This window comes from Canis lupus, chromosome 38 (genome assembly GCF_003254725.2).
Source record: "Canis lupus dingo isolate Sandy chromosome 38, ASM325472v2, whole genome shotgun sequence".
Classification (NCBI taxonomy): domain Eukaryota; kingdom Metazoa; phylum Chordata; class Mammalia; order Carnivora; family Canidae; genus Canis; species Canis lupus.
The window spans coordinates 15,189,625-15,211,815 of NC_064280.1; the positions used below are offsets into that span (position 1 = coordinate 15,189,625).

At 39.2% G+C, this 22,191-nt stretch overlaps 1 long non-coding RNA gene across 3 annotated transcripts in view; it reads left to right on the plus strand.

Annotated features, from left to right (window-relative positions):
- The first annotated feature begins 1,030 nt into the window (after positions 1 to 1,030).
- Positions 1,031 to 22,191, plus strand: part of LOC112643126 (uncharacterized) — a 33,035-nt gene continuing 11,874 nt past the window's right edge. Inside the window, exons 1-3 of one of the 3 annotated variants that reach the window (XR_003125638.3) lie at positions 1,031 to 1,230; positions 11,164 to 11,309; positions 21,626 to 21,708. This is a non-coding gene — a long non-coding RNA (uncharacterized LOC112643126). The remainder of the gene's footprint in view (positions 1,231 to 11,163; positions 11,310 to 21,625; positions 21,709 to 22,191) is intronic. The other 2 variants (XR_007409143.1, XR_003125639.3) reach the window with 2 other exon arrangements.

Below are 22,191 nucleotides of genomic sequence, written 5' to 3' on the forward strand. Positions count from 1 at the left end.
AATAATGACTACTGAAAACTTGGCTGCACAACAGCAAAAGATCATTCCAAGACCTTAGATAACATCGCATACGGTAGGTTCTTTATTTTTTTATTAGAGTAGCACAAAGAATGTCATACAACTTTATTATTTTATGATCCTTTGAACCCAAGGACCTCTTCCGCCCTTGTTGCATGAACCCATTAAACCCTTCCAACATCAGTGGATTGGTGGCAAGTTTTCGGTTCCATTTGCTTACACTGTGCTGCTGATAGACACAGGGAAACTGCTTGTTCACCATGGTCATCGAGTTCAATGGGAAGGTGGAGTGGGTGGCAACTTGGTAGTGTGATATCTAGAATTCTAGAAATGGCAAGTTCAAAACAAAGACCACCTCCTACTGAATGGTTCAGGGCAAGGGTGAGGCAAGTAGGACACTGGGGGCAGGCAGGGGCAGGTGGTGGGGCATGCAGAGCCAAAGCCAAAAACTTAGTAATCAAGATAAATCATATTTCCAATACAAAAAGAAATAGAAATCAATGCAAAAAAAAAAAAAAACATGATGAGCAACCTATTGACATTTTAAACACAGATGGAATTGGACCCTCTACTTGACTCATTTGGCCTCACTCACCTCATCCTAATCTTGGCCCTTCTGTACTCATTCAGCGATCCCTGAAATCCCACACTTCACAAACCCCCTTTTTTACAGCACTGCCTGCAATTAAAATGCAAATCTCCCCAAGGGAGCAGCATAATAAATCTCCGCACGTTATATTTCAGTGTAAAGTAGTCTACGAAATGCCTTCCAAAAAAAAAAAAAACAGGAGGGAGGCTGGAAAGAAAACAAACAAGAGATTACTGGCACTGGGTCTTCAGGGGGCAGCGGGGCAGCCAGTGAGACACAGCAAGTTAAAGCCATTTCTGTCACTAACAGTCCCAGACTGAAGCCACTGGTTTTGGCTTCTCACTCAACCAGATTTAGGCATTTGTTGTATATTCCAGATCCTGAACATAGGGGGCGCTACCAGGACGGAGATGAAGGTTCAGAATTAATTTCTGCTTATAACTACTAAAACTCACTAGAATCTGTTGCAGTCCTGCAGAGAAAAGCACAGAATTTTTCTCAACAGGTATACTCAGCATTTACAGACTTTTTTTGCTGTGATTGTGAACTTATCCAAGGACAGAGGATTTGTAAAAACTCATCCAATTCAAGAGGACCTATGGAAACTTTCTCTGGGCCGCAGGGTGAGTAACAAAGCCAGAATAAATGTATATAGTAATAACAATAACAATAAAACTATCAGTTTTTTCCTTCATAGCCATCACTTGCAAACAATATAATTTTTTAAGATGGGTTGCAGTATTTTATATGAATCCGAACTCCCTTAAAATTTTAAAGATGAAAAAAAATTTTAAGATGCTTATTTTCAGTTAAAGTACTCAATAGGCTACTTTCTCAAGCAATGGTAAGAGTATCTCAGGCCACCAAAGCCAAAATAATGTGCAACAGATAAGAATTTACTCAAAACATCTTTGCAGCTTCAGTAGGATTCCCCTTCTAACTCTAGATACATGGTTTCTCTTCTCCAAACCAAAAGTGAGTGTTTATTTTGTTTTTAACTAAATCTACTACAACAAATTTACATACTAAAATATCAAGTAGTCTCTTCATTGCATTTATGGGGATTTTTCTCCTTTCTAAAGTGTCTAGAGATGAAAGAACATGGTGTTCATATCTCAACCTTCCCTGTTTTCATTGTTCCTGGTCCTGCAAAAAAATATGCAAATATACCAAGAACATATAAAATACAGATCTTATGAAACCAACAGCTAATTTTAAGGTTTGATGCTTACATGAGGGGCAGTCCTTTTTCTGGAAGAGAAGAAAGTGTTTAAATCAATGCCAGAAAACTCAGACTCTCCCCAAATTAAATGAAATGGGCAAAATCAGGTCCTGCCACCAGGAATATAATCAATGACAATAAATCAAGGAAGGAGAGAAGTCTAGCAATCACTCACAATCTTACAAAACTAAACTTTTAGACACAATGTGATTTGTGTGTAACATTAGCTTTAATAGCAGAAAATTGCAAAATATGGGTATAAATTCAGAGGGAAAGAGGAAAGAACGATCAGTGTCTTCTGTAATGAGAGAAATTAACTTACAGGTCTATATTATACCTTTAGTCTTAAGGAAATCAGAGACAAAATGTATGCATAATATACACATTTCTTACAATATGAACTGGGTGAAATGCAGAAAATATTTCAAGCTGATGAAGGTAAAAACGAGTATTTAACAAATATTAGTAAAAGTAATACACTAAGAAGTAAACTTTCAAAATTACAGGTTAGCCAACCTCTGGAAAAATAATGTCTTAGAAAACAATTGAATAGAGGTGGGAGAGAAGCATTACTAAATCTAAAATTTGAGAAGATCTTGGATGCTTTTGATGTTGATCTTGAAATCACCTCTTCTGTTTTCTTTATTCTAGAAACTTCGCTGGTTTTATATTGCTGCATATTAAACTCAGCCATGTCAAAAAATTATTAAGCTAATCAGTGATTTATACAAATGTTTTCTTTTTTTGTTTTTATACTCTGCATTGATAAATATGAACTTATCAATTTTGGACAGAAATGAACTCTATTAGACTAAAACAGTCAACCTTGGAAATCCTGAATTTGCTCAGATAAATCTCATGACAAACCTGTAAAATAGAAAGCACAACCTTAGCTCACACACAGGACCTAATCCCAGGCGAGACTTCAGAATTCTGTAGTCCTTCTGTGAGCAATTAAAGAGTAAGCTCTTCAAAATTTTTTCTAAGCCAATTTCTTTTTTCAGAAAATTTTCTCTGTAGCTTAAGGAATTACAAGGTGCTAAGTGCCATCAATAAAATAAAAATATTTTATTTACTAAAGGCTTGAAAAGTTAGCATTTGATATTAAAGAGTCCTTTTTTTTTTACAATTTGAAAAGCTTTAACTCTTTGTGAGTGGATTAATTAATACACTAAGGTTTCATGTTACAAATATGTTTTCATTAACAGTCACAAAACTATAATCAGATCAGAAAGATTATTTTCTTTATCATGTTATCAAATAGCTCTTCAGATTCTTTTTTCAAAGAAAATCAAAGGGAAAAAATTCAAGATATATAGATATTTCATTGCACTGTAACCAACCAGGTAAGCTGGTGAGTTGCTCACAGTTTAAAATATTGAGCTGTTCAATCATGATCATGGGCAGGTCATTTCACTGCAACGAGAGCATTTTCAGAATAAAACCAAGTCCAGCCCCATTACTCACTCGACTCAAAACCATTAAATGAAAGAATGTGCTAAAAAAAATTTTTTAAGGGTTACATCCAATTTTGTGATGTATATAAATTTAATACTTCAGGAATAAATAACACTGAAATAGAGAATTACCCTGAAGAGAAAATGTTGATACCTTGGTTTCACCAAGCTTAGTACAACTGACCATTCCTGAACTAAGGCAGAAGGGAGTCTAAGGATTAAATATATTTAGCTTTGAATATCACAGTGAATTCTTCTAGATGACATGAGATTTCAAATGGGAGGGGATAGATTCCCAAGAGAATAAACAAGATTTTAGGAGGTTTAGGAAGAAGATACTGAATTTTATATCCTTCCGTTTGTTTCTATTCCATTTTATACACACAGAAAAAACCTACTGAACTCACAAATGTCATGTCATCTTCCTGCTAGTTTGATGTCAAGTTATCATGCCAAAGGTCTAAAAATTGGTATCGAGAAAATAAATAAACATGCACAAGTTAAATAATATTTAACCTGTAATCTTCTTATTAAAGCCAAGTGTATTATTGATTCTACAAGAGGAAATTAAATCCCTGAATAAGTACTTTGTTAGTTTGGCAATCAAATGAATGTTTCACTTTAAAAATATTTCAAGCTTAAAATTTATTAGTGAGTGTCATGTTTATAAATCTATATTGAAAATTGCCTTCTTAAAATTTCCTGCCTTAGGTTCCAGGCACCGCTGGATAAACTAAAGGTTTTAAGAAATGTAACAAGATTATTGTCAGCATGAAATTTGGAAGTCAAAAGCTCATTTGCCTAATACAATTCTCCTACAATCCTTTACCACTATCAGTGATTTGTTTTCCCTTAGCCATTGAATCAAAATGTTTGGTTAATATTCTTGGCCGCTTTGCAAATCAAAAGTATCCAAATAACATTTTACATTGATATCAATTCTCTTACTGTGTAACCAATAACCACATCTAATAAATCCATTTACTCTAATATAAGGAAATGTCTGCCTTATGTATAATGTTTGTTATTTGGGGGTAATTTTTAATGGCATCTGCATCCTTATTATTTTATGAGTGAATTCGATTATGTAATGTTGGAAAAAAACATTGAATGTGCCCAGGAACTAATTAAAGCTTAAAGCTGAATGGAAATTGTCTATGTTCTGAAACATCAAGAAAACTAAAAATCAGGATTTAGGTCTATCATTTGGAGACTTTTTGTAGTCTTTTTGGAATAAAACTAACAGAAATGTTTTTCTTTTGCATCTGGTGATTTTTCATAGCCATTATTCGAGCTGATCTTTGACAGGAAAAAAAAATCAAACAATGTAGCCTAATCAATAACGTAGGAAAAGGTATGTGCCCATGAACCTTGTGCCTTTTGTATGGGGCTTTTTGGCGGGGGAAGGAGGTTGATTTTCTCTGTGTCTGATACCAGTTTTTCATTGGACTTATTACATGCACCTTTCTGTGTGCATCTACAGCTGCTAACGTGCATTGATAATAATTATCTCTGTGTTTAAGCTATAGAAAGCTAAAAGTAGTTTATTGGCATTATCTCTTGAATCCTTTCCACTCTCTAGAAGTAAAGATAATAAGAAAGACTCTTTCTGCAATGATGATAGTGTACTAATTTTCTTTTTCAAAGAGTTACTGTGAGAGCTGGGTCTTTAGCTAATATTTGAAGATAAACAGTCTTTGATATACTTGCTGGCATCTTTTGAGAGGCAATGTAGCCTCACAGCCAAGAGCAAAGGCTCTGGAGCCAGACCACCTGGGTTCAGATCTTAGCTTTGTTACTTGCTGGAAGAATTTAGGCAAATTACTTCATCTCTCCACAGCTTGGTTGTTTTCATCTGCCAAAGGGGAAGGAATGTGTGCTTGCTATTTTTTTAAATGATTATGTGCTTTTCATGAACTTGCATCTAATCTTCCCGAAGCGGTTGTTTTATTTTCCCAATTTTGCTGATGCTCAGCATCGTAGCTCTACTCTTGTTATCGTTCATCTTTAATAGCTTGCAGGGGCAGAAGGCAACAACTGAGAACTCCCAACTTTTGTTTCAAATCTCTCCTTTTTCCTTTGCAACTGACTGACCTGTTTAAGTCTTATTGTGAAAAGCTACTAAGTAGTAACTCATTTGTATTTTTGCTTCTTATGTGACTGGCAACTGCATTGGAAATAGGATGACTATCAATTTATGATGAAAAGCAAAGATGCTTGATCCTAACATCTTATTAACAAATGTGGTTTTGTTAGAGAATGTAATTTTGTGTGTGTCTTATTCACCTGCTATGAAAAAAAATCCAGTTTAGGGTTAAGGGCTTTTCAGGTTATGAGATACCTGCCAGTAAATGATCAAAATAGAAAAGTATATCCCCCTGCCAAATAATATACCAACATAAAGTTTATTGGGAAGATATTGTGGGGGAATGGAAGATTCATTCATTAATCTATTCAAAAAATATGTAGTGATTATCTCTTATTTGCTGGAATAAACTAGAATTCAAGCAGGTCCTATAGCAGTGGTGAAAAAAATTTTTATAGTATCCAGGAGCAATTTTATGAACCCAAATTAAACCTTTTCTTTCTTGCCCAGGAGTCAATCTAAAAGTCTATGAAAGTGACATTCAGTGTGTATTCAACCCTTATTAAGTTGTCAGAGGGCTATCATAACAGCTGTAGCTCTCTGCACCAAAAAGTCGAGCTCACACCCTTGCTGAGTAAACCAAGAAATAGGAACGGATATATAAGGAGGCAATAAAAAGCTCCCTGGGCAACTTCATGTGGTCTGTATCACTTGGATGCCCCAATTTGGAACATCCTCCACCATCTCAGTGAGACAGTCACTGCATCTACTCATCTTTGTCCTGTAAGGAAATACATGCAGCAAAGGGATGGGTGTCTTGCAAACCTGTAATCATGAAGCGAAAAAACACCAAGTTTCTTTAAGAATCACAGTGCATTCCCTCTCTTCCTGAACAAAATAAAGCCGCCTTGGGAAGTGATCGAAAAGCTGAGATTCTGCTTCTACTCTTCTCAGTTACCCAGGCAGCTGGAGCTTTTTCAGCCAAGTCTCTGAGAATCCCTCAAATGCAGTCTTTTTAGCCAGGATGAGGATAATTCTTTTGAGTCGTACCATTAAGTGCTCTCTACAAGCAAAAGACTGATTGGTTAATGCTCAAGGGACTGAAGAGAGAAACAAAGATCCTCTTTCTTCTGGATAAGAGAAAGAGGTTTAAAAAAAACCTATACCAATACGTTTTATACTTGATTAACAGACAAGAATAGCACAAGAGGAATTTTTTAAGATGAGAGGAAAAGGAAAGAAAGATTATCTTCAGAAAAGTAGAACAATAGATGAAACAGCAAAAACCAGAAGATAAAGGAATAATATATTTAAATTCTTTTTTTTAAAGGTTTTATTTATTCATGAGAGACATACAGAGAGAGAGAGAGGCAGAGACACAGGCAGAGGGAGAAGCAGGCTCCATGCAGGGAGCCCGACGTGGGATTCGATCCCGGGTCTCCAGGATCATGACCTGGACGGAAGATGGCACTAAACCGCTGAGCCACCTGGGCTGCCCATATATTTAAATTCTTAAAGAAAATGACCACTGACCTAGAATCCTATATCTGATATAAAGACTTTTTATAAGACTTTAGCAATTAAAACAGTGTGGTACACACTGCAAGGATAAATGAATAGACCAATGTGAAAGGACAGAGCAATGAAACAGATCCACGTGTACAAGAACACTTATCTATAACAAAGGTGACCAGGGCAGAGCAATGGACTGATTTCCAATAAATGGTTAAGGGTGCCTGGGTGGCTCAGTTGGTTAAGTATGTTCCTTCGGCTCAGGTCATGATCCTGGGGTCCTGGGATCAAGCCCCATGTCGGGCTCTCTGCTCAGTGGGGAGCCTGCTTCTCCCTCTCCTCCTTCTGCCCCTTGCCCTGCTTGAGCTCTCTCTAATAAATAAATAGAATCTTTTTTTTTTTTAAAGAATCAATTCGTTAGCCATATTAGAAAATAAGTGAAACTTAACCCCAGCCTCACACCATATCCATACATTAATTCCGGGAGAACTGTATACCTACATGTGAATTGTAAAACAGTCTTTTGAAAATACCACAGGAGTGGGCACCTGGGTGGCACAGAGTTGAGCATCTGCCTTCGGCTCAGGTCATGACCCCGGGGTCCTGGGATCGAGTCCCACATCGGGCTCCCTGCAGGGAGCCTGCTTCTTCCTCTGCCTGTCTCTCTGCCTCTCTTTCTGTCTCTCATGAATAAATATAAAATCTTTTTATTTTTATTTTTATTTTTATTTTTTATTTTTTTAATAAAATCTTTTTTAAAAAATACCATAGGAGAGACTTTGTGATCTAGACGTGGGAAAAGATGACTTAAATAACAACTGTATAAAAGGGGAGGGGGAAACTGATAAATTGAATAACATTAAAATTAAGAAGATCTTTTTAGCAGAAAACATCAGTGAGAGTGTAAAGGTAAGCCCCTAGTGGGGAAAGATGCTTTTAGCACACATAATTAGAAGAATAGCTGGTGTTTGTCAATGATAAAATGGCCACATTTCTTTACTCCCTTGCTCTGTTCCATTGCATCTGCTTGCTAGCCAGCCAAACGGTAGGGGAACGGATTTGCACACACTACTTCTACACACGTTACATGCCCCCACCTGACAGGCCATGTTCTGAATCCTTGATTCCTTGATTCCTTGATTCCACAGCAGCCACCCACTCTTGGGACCCACTTTTCACCCAGAACTCTTCTACTTCTGCAATCTCAGGCTTCAATTTCCCACTCTTCGAAATTCATCTGTCATTCCCTGTGCACTCTGGTCCTCCTCTTTGACCTCATTGAGCCTTCCCTTGGGGTCATCCCCAGTCTTCCATCCTGCAGAGCAGCTGTGTATATTCTCACTACCTTCCTCTGGCCTCACCTCATAGCTTTCCTTCCCAAAAGCACACCACTTCTGAGTGAGATAGAGACAACATAAGGGGACACTCTCCTCTTACTTTCCCCCTACTACCAATTCCCTTGGCTCTTTACTTCTTTCTTACCTCAAGATGTTTTTCCTCCTAAGCAAATGGATATTCTTATTCTCATTTTATATACTAGGAAAATGGAGATCAAGTCCTCTTCTCAAGATCCCCACAGCTAATCTATTGAGGAGCTGTTATTGGCAGCCAGGTCTGTGTGATACCAGTCTGCAGGTAGGAATACAGAAAATGAGGACTAGTAAAATAAATCACCCTGCTTCTCAAGTTCTGTTAAGATTTTGGAAATAACATAAGTAAAGCATGACAGGAGAGCTTGTGTTATTTTGGTGCCTAGATGATTTGGAGGTGGTGATGTTACTAAGAAAGTTAAGGGGGTCAGGAAGAAGAGATGATTTGACATAAAGGATAATGGGTTTGTGTTTAACGTGTTGAGTTGGAAGTGCTGCTAGGATCTCCAGGTGGAAGTTGTCCAGCAGGCAGTTAAGAACAGAGCTCGAGAGCTTACGAAAATAGTGACGTGTGTGGAGATGAGATTTGGAGTCATTCATGGAGTGAAAACCACCACACAATCAAGTGAAAGCATAGATTAAAAGAAGGAAGGGGGGGATCCCTGGGTGGCACAGCGGTTTGGCGCCTGCCTTTGGCCCAGGGCACGATCCTGGAGACCCGGGATCGAATCCCACATCGGGCTCCCGGTGCATGGAGCCTGCTTCTCCCTCTGCCTGTGTCTCTGCCTCTCTCTCTCTCTCTGTGACTATCATAAATAAATAAAAATTAAAAAAAAAAAAAAGAAGGAAGGGGGATGCCTGGCTGGCTCAGTCAGAAGAGCATGCGACTCGTGATCTTGGGGTGATGAGTTTGAGCCCCATGCTGGGTGTAGGGATTACTAAAAAAAACCCAAACTTTTAAAAATATTAATTAAACTAAAACAAAAAGAAGAAGGAAGGAAGGCGGAGGATAGGGAAGGAGTTGAAAAGGAAATGAAGTGAAGGAGACAGAGGACAAGTAACCAGAGAGATTGGAGCCACAAAGCACAATATCGTGGAAACTGAGGAAAGAATCTAACTCATCAATAACCCACAGGCAGGTCATTGAATTTCTCTGTAACTTTTTTCCTATCTACAAAGAGATGAATAGTAACATCTGACCCTGTAATATAGGTCATGCTTTGCCTTGTTGCATACATACTTTATGCCAATATTTTACACTTTATTCAAGAGTACTTTGTAAACTATAACATTCTCTTCAGTTTTACTGTTATCAACAAATTGTTAGCCCCACAAAGTTGTCTTAAAACACAGTAATGACTTGATCTCTTGCATGCATAATTCACTCTTGGCAATATTTTCATTATGTTAATGTCTTTCTTAAGAGAAAGGGGGAAAACACATCCTCAATTAATTAATACCAATTTAGAATGTGTAATCATTTGACTTGAGCTAAGCTAGTGACCACCTTTACATGAGCCGTGGAGCATTCACTTTACACACACTTCAAAAATGATAATACTATCCAACTTTAGAAAATGAAATTACCTTACTTATCATGCCAGTCCTGCCCTATACTCAACACTCAGCTGACGCCACCCCCCTCTGGAGGCTTCCAGTCATTATTATAGCTTCAAATGCCTCTAAAATGACAGCAACATTTGTGCCACTCATTTGACAACAAGGCATTCATTCCCACTCTAGAATCTGCAGACTCAATAGACTTAGACTAACTGCCAATTAGGCTAGCCAAAAATGGGATAAAATATTTTCAACAGTTGAATGAAGAATCCAAATTCCCATTGTGTTCAGGGCTGGGGGGTAGGGGGGTGTCTAAGGCTAAGTTTGTCCCCGGTGTCTCCCAAGAACAAAGTTTCACAGGTGGGATTCAAACCCCACATGGTGGGAGGGCCTCCTGAGCTCTTTCCACCACTCCCTTTGCCTCCTAATTCTCCAGCCAGATAATAAATACCTGATCACAGACAACTTTTAAATTCTATGCATGGCACCTTCTACAGAAGAGGGACTCAATAAACATGTTTGCTGAAGAAACAGTTGGGAACATGGAATTGATAGAAGAAAAACTAGTTACGCAATGAACTGACTAAAAGGAGGAAAGGGGACCACCTGGTCAAAGATCCCACTAATGTTATTTCTCCACATTTACTCCTTTTTTTTTTTTTTTTGCTTCCCCCATATTATAAAAGTTTGTTTTAACTTTGCATCTTCTTCAGAGAAGTTTCAAAATGTATTGAAACTGAAGCCTGATTGCTAGATTCAACAGTTAAATTAGGAGTTATGACCAATGCAATTTTCTAAAGCTTTTGCAACTAGCCAAGTATAGATATTAGAATTTCTTACCATAATGGTTTCCTATACCTAATCAGTTAATCTTATCTACCCATAGAAGCAGACCCAGCAAAAACCTGTCTTCCATAGGGCCTGACTCAATCAGTTCTTTGGAAAGGCTTTTCTTTTTTTTTTTTTTTTTTAATTTTTCTTTTTTTTTTTAGTTTTTTGTTTGTTTTTAATTTTTTTTTTGGTTCTTTTTTTTTTAATTTATTTTTTATTGGTGTTCAATTTACTAACATACAGAATAACCCCCAGTGCCCGTCACCCATTCACTCCCACCCCCCGCCCTCCTCCCCTTCTACCACCCCTAGTTCGTTTCCCAGAGTTAGCAGTCTTTACGTTCTGTCTCCCTTGGAAAGGCTTTTCTTACCTCGTCACATAATGATCAGTGTGCTACGAATCTTTACTTTGATTTCTCTGTGACTTAGCTGTGTTCTCTGACTCAGCTCATAAGGTATGTTGGTTGGTTGGTTGGTTGGTTGGTTTTATTTGTTTGTTTGTTTATTTGTTTATATCAGAGACCATTTGAAGCCTGAATGAAAGCTCTGGATTCTCCCTATGGAAAGTTTACACACATGCACATACGTACAAGCCCTGACATCTGATTTCAAGGACCTTGTGACAACACATTTGTAGACTCCTTAAGAAGCCTGTGAAAGCCCAGGTAAGAGTGCCTCTTCTAGTTTTTCCTTATGCATTTGGAGCATCACGCACCCACATTCATGTATTAAACTAAAGGTCCATTAGGGCTACCTGGGTGGCTCAGTCGATGAAGCATCTGCCCTCAGTCAGGTCTTGATCCCAGGGTTCTGGGATCCAGCTCAGTGGTTGGGCTCTCTGCTTAGCAGGGAGTCTGCTTCTCCCTCTCCTTCTGCTCCTCCCCCGACCCCAGCTCATATTCTCTCCTGAGTGCACGCTCTCTCTCTCTCTCTCTCTCTCTCTATTACATGAAATTTAAAAAAAAAAAAAAAACTAAACTAAAGGTCCATCAAAAGCTTCCTTTGTATCTCACCTAACATCTAGGTGAGCCCACGGGGCAGGCCTTAAAATTACTGTTTTCAGGGATGCCTGGGTGGCTCAGTGGTTGAGCATCTGCCTTTGGCTCAGGGTGTGATCCTGGGGTCCTGGGATGGAGTCCGGGAGCCCTGCTTCTCCCTCTGCCTATGTCTCTGCCTCTCTCTCTGTGTCTCTCATGAATAAATAAAATCTTTTAAAAAACCTTCCTGCTTTCATAGGAAAAACATAATAAAATAGTGTTAATATTTTAAATTACTTATTTTTTCCCTATTTTCCCTAGCTTTCCCCCAATGGATGAGATTTCATTTTGTGTTTGCAAAATAAAACAAAAATGAGCAAACTACTGTGCTTCTGGAGCCGTCAAGGCTTGAACTGGACAAGGCTGAGCTTCACAGTCTCCCTACCCCTATACAACTTTGGAGTTAAGCTTTAGGGAGGCAATAGGAAAGCTCCATGTAACTTGGAAGGGGAAATTGCTTGACATCTAGTTCCAAGACAGGGAATAACAGAATACCTTGCATTTTGTGGCATTTCATAGTTTTCAAAAACACTTTCACAAATATTATCTTACATGATAACACCTACCTTCATCCCATCAGGCAGACAGGGCAGGTATTGTTACCCTCACTTTGTTGATAAGAAACTCAGATCCAGACAGTTTTGTGAATTACCCAAGGTCTTAAATGGAAGAACAGGGATTGGAATGTAGAGTTTCAGACCCAGACTCTGCTTTTTCCTACAGTATGAAAGAAGAAAAGGAAAATGAAAACACACACACACACACACACACACACACACACATTTATGAGGGACGGGGCTGGGGTGGGCTTTAAAAACCCTTTCAACTGAAATGCATGAAATTTTGTTTTCAGCCACAAAATCAGGCCATCTATTTTTTAAATGCTGAGCAAATCAATCTTTTTCCTTAAAATGCAATTGTCCTTGTATTAGTCACAGGAGTTTAATCATTTGTGAGGAATAAAATGGCCCTATCTTTGCCAAATGCCATTGTAATCACTTGGGTAAACAGTCTGGAGCCATTTATATTATTCCTTATGGGATAATGGGTTCAAAGCTGTAAAATCTGGAAATATTTTACCACAAGACTGTTGCTATAGGCATTTCCCATTTTGAACCAAAGCTGGCTCTGCCCACAGTTACATCTTACAGGTCAGGAACGTCACTTAACAAAACATACAGCAAACAAACTACTTGTGAACCTGCCCACATATGGACTCTCAGAACTGGAAGGGACCTTGAGAGATTGTCTTCATCTCCCACTCCCTTCTCTTCTGATGGAGACACAACCCCTTTCCTATCAGCTTGTCTCCAATCAAGGAATGCACTCTCCTCCTGGCTCTGGTCGCCCTGCACTCCATGCGACCCATGGGGAGTTTGACATCAGTGAAATTCACCAGGCTGATCCTGTGTTGGTCGCTGGGGGGAGCAGGAGAGCAGGGTCTTTCCTTTCGCTTCTTGGGATCACAAATGTCAGTGTCAACTATGAATGGCCACCAACAATAGAAGACCTGTACTTTTACAGACACCTGCCATGCATTGATAGCTGTTATTTTCTTTCTTTCTCTTTCTTTCTTTCTTTCTTTTTCTTTCTTTCTTTCTTTCTTTCTTTCTTTCTTTCTTTCTTTCTTCTTCTTTCTTTCTTTCTTTCTTCTTTCTTTCTTTCTTATTTTTTTTCTTTCTTCCTTTCTTTCTTTCTCTCTCTCTCTCTTTCTTTCCTTTATTTCTTTTTTTTTTTTTTTAAGATTTTACTTATTTGTTTGAGAGAGAAAGAACACAAGCAGGGGGAGTGCTAGGCAGAGGAAAAGGAAGAAGCAGGCTTCCCAGGGAGAAGGGAGCCCGATACTGGCCCCATCCCAGGACCCTGGGATCATGACCTGAGCTGAAGGCAGACACTTAATCAACTGAGACACCTAGGCGCCCTGCTGTTACTTTTTCTAATATTCTCCATATTCACTGATTGTGATGTTTTGCCAATGAGAGAACTGAGATTCACAGAGAGGAGAGGGAATTAATGTGTGTTAACACTTACTGTAGGAGGAACACTTTACATTTTCTCCATAATTTTATTTTTTTATTTTTTGAAGGCTTTATTTTTTTATTCGAGAGAGAGAGAGAGAGGCAGAGACACAGGCAGAAGGAGAAGCAGGCTCCGTGCAGGGAGCCTGACGTGGGACTCGATCCTGGGACCCCAGGATCATGCCCTGGGCCGAAGGCAGGCGCTAAACCACTGAGCTACCCAAGGATCCCCCCTCTCCATCATTTTAATAAAGGTTTAGTGATGTGTCCAGAAACACATAACTGATCAATAACCAATACAGCATTTGAGATTTGCCTGACTCCAAAGCCCATGCCCTTTCCATCACATGACTACTTCCTAAACCTCAGTATCAATCTTCACTAAACCTCAAATATCATCTTCACGATTTCTTTGAAAATCCTGTACCATGCACTCTATTATTTCCTGAGAGGCAGTATGGTTTAATGGGTAGAACATAATCCTGAAGTCAATGTGCCTAAGTTCCAATCTTAGTAGCTTTGTGATGTTAGGCAACAGATGTGACCAGTACATGTTTCCTTGTACTTAAAATGGGGGGTGATAGCACCTACCTCATAGGGCTGTTTTGAGGATCAAATGAATAAATATACATTAAAGCACTATAGTAAGTCCTTAATCAAAGTTCACTAGTATTATTTCAGAATTTTCTTTAAATCAGGTTTTTGCAAATATATTGAAAGGAGAGACTGCATAACACAACTGTGAAATTACAAGTTTGGTGTGATAGTTATATTTCAATAAACTTTAAAATAAATTCAAAATATTCAAATAAAAGATGTTTGTCCATGTATTGCCTAAAATCATTTTCCATACCTAAGTCCTACTTCAGGAATATGGCTCCACCGCACACTGTTTGCTATCTATAAAGAACAAGAAAGAAAGAAGAACAGGAAGGAAGACAGATGGAAGGAAGGAGAGAGAGGGAAGGAAGGAAGGAGAGGGAAGGAAGGAAGGAAGGAAGGAAGGAAGGAAGGAAGGAAGGAAGGAAGGAAGGAAGGAAGGAAGGACTATATGATAAAAGATATGTTAAATAGATTAAATATGTGCATTTCTGTGAGAACCTACCTGTCCACATCCCAGGGTATTTTAAAAACCCAGGAAAAGTAAGTCTAGAACTTCTAGGACCTGTTAAGAACTTAAAAGATTAAGAAATGCTTAATCCTAACAGATTGCAAACGTTCTACTATTGCCCAAAGTCTGAGTTGCTGTGAAATTTTACATAAGAGCTTTTACTATTTGAGTCTATTTTTCCATCTATAAACTGGATAGAACTTGGGCCTGCCCCCTTGCATCAGCGTTTCAGAATGAAATGGGATTTATACTGAGATTGTTCAGCTCCAAGTACAAATGAGGCTATGATAACTCTTGACAAAGACACGTTTTCCCCCTGACTTTCATGAAATATCTTTTCCAATATCAAACACTAAAGATAATTTTGGATAGATGGAACAGCTTATCACAGGGAAATTTTAATTGAAAATACTGCGATTCTTGAAAACATGACTTGAGAATACAGGACAAAACTGAAACAATGCTCACTATTCATAATTACTGTTCAGTATTGATACAAATCCCATGAACAGGCCAGTGTTGGTCAATGAAGACATAAAGAAATTAGGATACTATGAATCCATTAGGAATGCTTTTCCCTTTAAGTAACAAAAAACTTACCAACAATATGTTTAAGAGAATACGGGCTTTTTCTTCTCATCTAAAAAGCCTAGAGGTTGGCAGCTACTGCCTTTGGTTTGGTAGCACAATGGTATCAGGACCTGAATTTCTGTATGATTTTATTTCTGTTGGAGGCATGACGTGGGGAAACTTGACTTTTCTTGACCATGACAAGGCTGTCACAGCTCACTGCATCCAATCTGTATTCAGAAAAAGAAGAGAGGAAGGGAAGTGTAAAAGCTTCCTTTTTTTTTTTTTTTTTTTTTGTCAAGAAAAACAAAAGCCTTCTCAGAACTTTCCCCACCCCCACCCTGAACTTCCTATACTGGTCCTCAGCCAAATCTGCCATATGGGCATCCCTAGTGGCAAGTGAGGCTGGGTGGGTAAGCCCTCAGCATTTCCAACCTCTACAGTGGAGGCAGGCCAGAGGGAAGGAAAATGGGAATGTGCATCAGGGAAGCTCAAAAACAGATTTTGGTAAATTATTATGATGAATGTCTCCGCTCAGCCCAAACTACTTTTTCCTTTTAAGTAAAGGCTGCCCTTTTCAAAATGTTTGTAAATGAAGTTGACCTGGCAATACTGAATCGTGTTTTTTCTTTCAAATCCATGACTATCTTTTGCATTGTTATTATTTTGATGTTATGAACCATTCATAAAACAGCATATTCTCCTCAAATATTGGGGCTGGGTTTCTAAAAGCTCTCAGAAGAATTCTCCATTGAAAAAACTTAAGCCCTTATTCATGCAAGTTGAAATGAGGGGCCTCTGGGTGGCCCAGTCAATTAAGTGTCTGACTTAATGGTTTTGGGTTCCATGTCCCGATGTCAGGGTCATAAGATCAAGCCCCAGGTCGGGCTCTGTGCTCAATGTGGAGTCTGCTTAAGACTCTCTCTCCCTCTTCCTCTGCCCTTTCCCTCTGTGTGTTTGCTCCATTTCTCTCTCTTTCTCTCTCTCCCCCTCCCTTCTAAAATAAATAAGTAAATCTTTAAAAAATATATAAGTTGAAATGAGGCCAAAGGGGGAAACCTCTAATAAATATTTATATACACCAAAATACACCTATGAAGAAAATACCAAATATAGATAATACTAATGTTTATTTATATGCTGTAAACAAGTATTAAGGTGCCATATTATGATTTCATCATATCATCACTTGCTTGCTAGAAACTGTTCGTTTTCTCAGCCCTTCCCCTGGTCGTTTATTCCTCAGCCCTGGCCCCTGTCAGACACACCAGGGATGTACAGTTTCAAGGCCACAGTTAATTTTCCTCCTTTGCTTTTCTTTCCTAAGACATCCTTGCAAGCAGCTCTAATTCTGCTCTGTCAACTGTTTCTTTTTTCTCTTTCTAATACCTAGCTCCCCCTTTTCCCAAATTATCTCCACTGGAGTTGACATAAACTTTGCACGTTCTAGCATCCAGATTCTCCCCAGACATTGAGAAGGCACGCAGAAGTAAAACTCCTTATATTAGGATTTAATGAAATGAGAACTTCAATAAAGTGTATATCTAACATACTTAGAGATGCTCATAAAAAGAGCACTAGAGGAAGAGAAAGAAAGAGAGAGAGACAGAAGGGAAAGAAGGAAGGAAGAATGAATCACAACTAAACTGCAAGACATGACTTGCTTCCCGGGGCCTGGATAAGATCACCATGAGGTGTGGTTATTTTCCTAAGGAATAGCACATCAAAAACATTTTAAAAATCCAGAGATTTTGCTTTCCCAGCACCCGGCAGTTCCTAATGCAAGCCCTCTTTTGTGACAAAGCAGTTCTGAATTCTAATGAACAACTATTAGATAAGAGATTAATGAAGAGTCACCCCCACATCTCAGTATCAATAACCAGGGCTTCATAGTAGTCATGATCTAGTAGTCTGATCCACTGAGCTTTACCCTCTGTCTTATAGCAAACGTTTTTGTTTCCGAAGACCACTATACCTTTTCCCCAGCTGCCTCTTTTCCTTCCATGTTGTGATATCTCAGGTCCAACAGGCTGAAGAGAATTCAATCGCTAATGCTGTAAAGAAAGGAATTATTAGTGGTCAGATCATGTTGTATAGACTTGGCCTTTGAGGAGACTGGCTTGGGCATGCTGGCGGGGGTGTGTCTCTAGAAGAAGTATTGACTTGCACCATATTTAAGCCAACGAGTTGTAATTACACACATATTGTGTGTCTATCCTTGCACGGATTCTGAAGTAGGGAATAGTTCAGGGCAATGAAAAGGGCCAGGCACTGGAGCCAAAGTGGCTTAAAAATCCACTCTCACCACAGCTGAATTGAGTGAATCATTTTAACTCTCTTGAGCCTTATTCTCCTTGCTACTAAAGGAGTGAACTGATTTTGCAGTTTTGCGAAGATTGCACGAGATCAATCAAGTACAAGTCAAGTATCTGGCATGTAGAAGTGTTGAGCCAGTGTTGTTATTATTAAGATACAATCCATGTTCTCAAGGAACATACTATTTATTTGAAGAGATGAGACACGTAATCAAATCTTAGGTGGGGTAGTAGGAACAGTAAGTATTACTGGAATTCAGAACTGAGCAAAATATTTGTGAAACATGTACTATCTTAAATAACTTTTCTCTGATATTATTAAATACCATATACTCATTATTAAATATTATGAGGGGGTGCAAAAAGCAGAAACATTTTAATGACATTAATTCTAAATTTACACACACATGTAATACCCATAAAATAGTAGAGTAATGCCAGTGGAACTTAAAGTCCACATGATTTTCTAAAGGAAGCAAAATTTCTTAATAGGAGTACAGATTTTACAGTCATGATGGAATGCTATGTAGCTGTTAATAAAAACAGAGTAGATTTTTATGTCCTGACTTGGAAAGACAGTGAGAATATATTGCTAACCGAAAAAAGCAAGTTGAAGAACAAAACATATAGTGTGAAGACTTATTTTGTTAAGAACGTTTTCCTTGGAGATTTAAAATGATCTCAAATCCTTTATATGTATCTGTACTTTTTTTTGCTTTATTACCATCTAATAATTTTTGAAAATGTTCTAAAGCAGAAAGAATAAATTCAGTCTTCACAATGGAGAACTCTTGGCCAAAGTTTTTTGGGGGGAGGGGAAAGAAGCTGGCTGTGGTCAAAGTAAACACCAGATGGTGCCCTTCATCGGTTTCTTTTTGAAAAACACATACTGTGGTCTGATAAGATAGCAACTGTCCAAAATGGCTAAAATAGATTCTAGAATCAGACAGTAGGTATCTTGGTTCATTTTCAAAATCAGACTGATTTTTGAAACTAATGTTTTTTTTTTTTCATCAAAACTAGCTTTCTAGGAGGAGTATAATGCATGCACCACTGTTTTAAACCAATTAGTGTGTGTATGTGTGTGGTTGTATGATTAAGCCTATTCATCATAAATCTAAATGCATTAGGATTAATGTACCCATGCAGAGTAGCTAAATAGTATGTAGATGTGATCTCCATTATAATTAGAAAAATTCCATAAATCCTGTATTACCCCCTAAAAAAAAAAAAAAAAAAAAAGGGAAGTGAGGAAGAAGGAAGAACAAGAGACATCAAGAGTCCCAAAGTAGTGGCACCTGGGTGGCTCAGTGGTTAAGCATCTGCCTTCAGCTCAGGTCATGATCGTGGAGACCTGGGATCGAGTCCCACATCAGGCTCCCTGCATGGAGCCTGCTTCTCCCTCTGCCTGTGTCTCAGCCTCTCTCTTTGTGTCTCTTATGAATAAATAAATAAAATCTTAAAAAAAAAAACCCAAAGTAGCAAAGGACACTATCTTATCAAATGAGCAATGGGCCTCAGAACCTCTGTTTCAGCTGTTATGACCTGCAGTGGATGCGGGTGTGGCAGCCCAAGCCCAGGCGTTGTCCAGAGGAGATAGGAGATCTGCTCCCCCAAACCCTGTTGACTCTTGGAAACCACAGATATCTTGCCAGTGCATTCTTTGCATGGAAGTCTTGAGCGTGAATTGTAATCTGTACAATGGAGTCTCATTTGAATGTTGGTGTCAAAGACCGAAAATACCTGCTTGATAGACTGCGAGGTGAGAGGTGATCTACATTTCACCATTTATACTCATTCATTCATTCATTCACTTATTCATTCATTCATTCAGCAAACATTTATTGACAGTTGACAGATACCTGGGTGTCTGGATAATAGTCTGGCCACTCACAAGTTGCAATACCACACACACATTCGCCAGACTCTTTAATCCTTCTTATTTGACACCGTCACAGTGGTGGTGGTGACAGTGGTGGTGACTGCGGTGACATGAGAATATTTTCTATGAACACCTACAAACAACTAAGGCATCTGCAGGTCTTCTAATCATGGCATTTAAAGTTATGGTATTAAAAGATATTATTAATTAATGATTAATTATTATGATTAAAAAATCATATTTAAAGATATTTTTAAAAGATTTTTTTAATAGTCCCATGACACAATGAAATAAAATAAGGCAAAATGAGAGTGCATTTGACTCATGTTCTAAATTGAGCCAGTCATGGAGGCAGTATACAGAGGGACTCACCCAAAAATAGCTAACATTTTAACATCACTGACTCTGCCAGGAACTTGCATGATTTCACTTAATTTTCACAACACCCCAGCAGTAGGTATCCTACCTCAGGTAGAAGGTGTGAGGGATACTGATGTTCCAAGAGATGAAGGAACTGCTCAGGGTCAAACAGCTTTTAGGTAGCCTCTTAATCAAGACTTAAATGCTCACAGCCTTCTTCATTAAAACACACAAATAGGGGCACCCGGGTGGTTCAGTGGTTGAGCATCTGCCTTCGGCTCAGGGTGAGATCCCAGGGTCCTCGGATCGAGTCCCACATGGGGCTCCCCACAGGGAGCCTGCTTCTCCCTCTGCCTGTGTCTCTGCCTTTCTCTCTGCATCTCTCATGAATAAATAAATATTTTTTTAAGAAAACGCACAAATATATTAAGTATGGAAAATATGAGAAAGAGACAAAGACCTCTTGACATCTGGAAACTGATACTTAGAGCCCAGCACTGGTGTTGCTAGGACTGCCTTGGAACTCACAGCTGAGCCAGGGTGTTCTCCTGTGGAGAACTATACAAATATAACATTGTGTGTCAACTATACTTCAATGAGAAAGAAAGAAAAGAAGAAAGAAAGAAGAAAGAAAGAAAGAAAGAAAGAAAGAAAGAAAGAAAGAAAGAAAGAAAGAAAGAAAGAAAAGAAAAGAAAAGAAAAAAGAAAACAGACAAGAGGCCACTCTGTGCTCTTGTCTAAGTGCAGATCAAAACAAAAACACACTCTGCTAAGCACACCCCCTCGTCCTGCACACTATGAGTGACTGCTGCTTTTTTTAAAAAAAAAAACAATTAACGTGTGACCCTTGATTTATCCTTTCTACCTAATAGATAGGATTTATTGAGATACCCAGTCATACAGAGAACAGATTGGTGGCCGCCAGAGGCAGAGGTTTGGGGATGGATGAAATAGGGAAAAGGAGTCAAAGGGTAAAAATTGTCCAGCTATAAAATAAATGAGCCCTCAGGATCCAGTGCACAACACAGTGAGTGTCATTAATAATACTATATCGGGGATCCCTGGGTGGCGCAGCGGTTTGGCACCTGCCTTTGGCCCAGGGCACGATCCTGGAGTCCCACGATCGAGTCCTGCATTGGGCTCCCTGCGTGGAGCCTGCTTCTCCCTCTGCCTGTGTCTCTGCCTCTCTCTCTCTGTCTCTCATGAATAAATAAGTAAAATCTTTAAAAAAAAAAAAAGACCCAGTCATGGAATTATTACCATTGGGGTAATATTGGCAGCACCCCATTCAGGACAAAGCCCCATTTCCTTGAGTCTTCCCCCAATCACCTAACCAGCCCAAAGGCTGTACTAGGTCCCAGTGAACACCCCCTTTGAAGCACTGCACGGTCCCCGGGGTGTACAGTGTCCCCTCTGCATCGAGCATACACCCCCCATGTTCAGCCACAGACGTGTCCCTGGTGGTCTCCGGCTGGAGGTCAGGGACAGAAATGGATGTTCACACAGATTCACCTGAAGCCCTCACTGCCTCTGACCTTTGAACCCTGGACCCAGTGATCCTGCAGCAGTAGGATACTGTTAGGGTCCTTTGGGATTGAGCCCTGGTGTTGATAATGAAGCCCTTCAGCACTGAATCTATTTTATTTTCCTGGGAATAAGATGTCTGGGATTTTTGGTCATGTCCTCAGGTCTGTGTTATTCTCCGGCGATGTCGGGCGATGTGGCCTCCTCCCTCAAGGACTTTCAAATCTACCTGGCTACGGACACTCAGGTTGGTCTACACTATACATTTTTGGCATTTCCATTGTGAGTAGTGAGTTAAAATAAGAATAAAGCCACTCGAAACCTTACCTATGAAAGTGGGCATTTTAGGGCACCCGGGTGGCTCAGTGGTTGAGCATCTGCCTTTGGCTTGAGTCACGATCCTCAGGTCCTGGGATCGAGTCCTTCATCGGGCTCCCTGCATGGAACCTGCTTCTCCCTCTGCCTGTGTCTCTGCCTCTCTTTCTCTCTGTGTCTCTCATGAATAAATAAATAAAATCTCACACTCACACACACACACACACACACACACACACAAATAAAGTGGGCATTTTAAAGATCTAGCATTCCTTGAGCATGTTCAGCTCCAGGCCCTGTGCTGAGCCCCCGACGGGCAGTCTCCTGTCCCCCTCACAGCAATCTCGAGAGCCAGGAATTAGGATATTCCCCAGTTTTACAGATGGCAACACAGGCCTCGAGAACTTATTTTATT